This window comes from Sander lucioperca, chromosome 9, assembly GCF_008315115.2.
Source record: "Sander lucioperca isolate FBNREF2018 chromosome 9, SLUC_FBN_1.2, whole genome shotgun sequence".
Classification (NCBI taxonomy): Eukaryota; Metazoa; Chordata; class Actinopteri; order Perciformes; family Percidae; genus Sander; species Sander lucioperca.
The window spans coordinates 17,636,073-17,638,527 of NC_050181.1; positions in this window are offsets into that span (position 1 = coordinate 17,636,073).

Sequence of the window (2,455 nt, forward strand, 5' to 3'; positions counted from 1 at the left end):
TATAGTAGGGGAACTGGGACTGTACCATGTTGAGAAGAGTGCAGGGGTAGGAGTTCTCATTGTTTCAGGGAATAGTCTTTTTAAGTACCCTAAACAACTGATATTATTAATATTTCTGTGTTAGGACAATAAGAATAATGATTTTCGTTGTTTTTATATATCAGTGTTATTTTATTGCCTTAATAGATTACATTTGTTTTTTTCTGTAGAATGGCTTCCTGGTTGGACACTCCTCATTAACAGTAGTTTATTGGTGAAGTTGGTTTAGTTCAGGTGACAGGTGCTGCTAGCTGCCCAATAGCCATTCCCCTAGATATTATTTTTTGTGTTAACTTATGGTTCTCCATAAGTAATAATAATACATTTAATTTATAACGCACTTTACATGTAAAACAAATCTCAAAGTGCTACAGGGCAAAAGCATCAGTATAAGTTTATTATTATTATTATTATTAGTTTAATCTTTTTTCATTTATAGTTATTTTTAACTCTTATTTTAACTCAAATAAATCATACACAAGATGATTACTCTGGTTTCTGTGTGTTCTACCACCTCTCAGCCAATCCTTACACCCACCATGCATAAAGAAAAATCTATTAAGTACTAATACCTCCATGCACATTTTGGTCAAGAAAACTCACTCATGGTGAGTCAAAATTATGAGTTTGTGCTTTGATGGTAACCTATGTCAAAACTTTGCCTTAGTATCTCATAATTCTGACCTATTAAGTACATTTTTGACATACTAGCTCATACTTTGAGTTAGTAGCTCATAATTTGGACTCAGAAAGTACTTTATTATTTGTGCCTAACAGGCTTCCATAGCCTCCATAGGTTCCTTAAATCCCCATGATAATAACTCTGAATGCTTAAGCCTTGGTGTTTAAATGAGCAACTAATATTAGTTTAATAGAGAAATTTGACCAATTAATAGTGGTTTATTAGAGAAATTAAAGACATTTAAGTGCTAAAATATTGTGTTTTAAGTATGGGTAAAGAACAGCTGTTTCCATCAGCTACAACAATGTCAGTCAAGTCAGAAGAAGTAAGACCTTTACTGCTGTTAGAAGAAGTCTTTTCACCAGAACAAGAAACGAGTTTCCCTTCATTCTTTACGCCTAATTTACATTAAGGTGTTTTAAATAACCACTGTCAGTCATCCATCCCATCAGTTCATCCAGCCATCCATCATCGTTAAAAAGAGTCCCAAACAGAATTTCACAATCAGGATTTCTGTTCGTAACTTTCAAAATAAAAGCACTGACTGAATGGGTTTTACAAACACCATTTGTGCTGCTTAAACCAATACATGTGAATATATAGCCTCACTGTGGACACTTAATGCTGTGTTTCCCCCCTCCAAACCTTTTACATTTATAAATGTAATATACTTAATTGGGTTAAACAATGTTAAACACATCTGCACAGACACTTCCTGTCCTGATAGTGACTTTCTGTGGAGTAATTAATGCCAATTTTATACTTCACGTGTTTATCTTCATATCTTTAAAAATGTTCTATTTCCCGTTGTGGCCTATGCATAGCTATAGGCTATATCTTTTTGTTAAAACTCAATTGACCATAAATCTTTTTTTATCTTTATCTCATTATAATATAATTAAACATCTCTAATTAACATATTCTTAACAATGTTAACCATTGTGTTGTCTTCCTGTCGACCATGACAAAGACAACTTTTAGTTTTTCTGGGTCAGAATTTCAAATTCAAACAATTTTTTTGTTTTACATTTTTGGTCGTCTTTTGGTCGACACTTATGCCGCTTTTCCCGACGTTTTTGTCACTTTTTTTCAATGTTGTTTTTACTTTTTCAACGTTTTTTGTCACTTTTTGTCGATTTATTTGATAAATTATCGCTATGTTTTGTAAAATTGAATAAAAACCCAGAATTCAGTAAAAGTAGTGAACTGATCATTTATTTGACTTGTGAAGATCGTATGAAACCATCCACGTTATTTCTTTTTGAAAAATTGGTTGAAAGAAACCCAAATTTCTGATATAGAAACTTTTTGAAAATGGGTCAGATTTGACCTGAGGACATCAGGAGAGTTAAGAGTTGTGTTGTAGCCTATACCTGTTATTACCCCACTTCCCATTAAGAGATAATGTGAGCTTTTATTTCTTGATTAATCTGACCTATTTCCGGTTTGTCCCATTGATGCAGTTTTGCGTCAGTACAGTTGGTTGCGTAAAGAGAGAAATTCCTGGATTCCTCCGGAGTGCCAGCTGGCCCCTGGCTGTAAACAGGCCCAGCGGAGGTTGTGTCCGGCATCACACAGCCACACACCGGGAGTCTGTAACGGTGACACTACTCACAATATACAAGAGTCACATTAACGCAGTGTACATCCTTAAACAAAGGGTGAATTACGGCTTTTTATTGTTTTCCCTGCGCCAAGTTACACAGATAGGCTACCACAAAGACTGTAGCATTT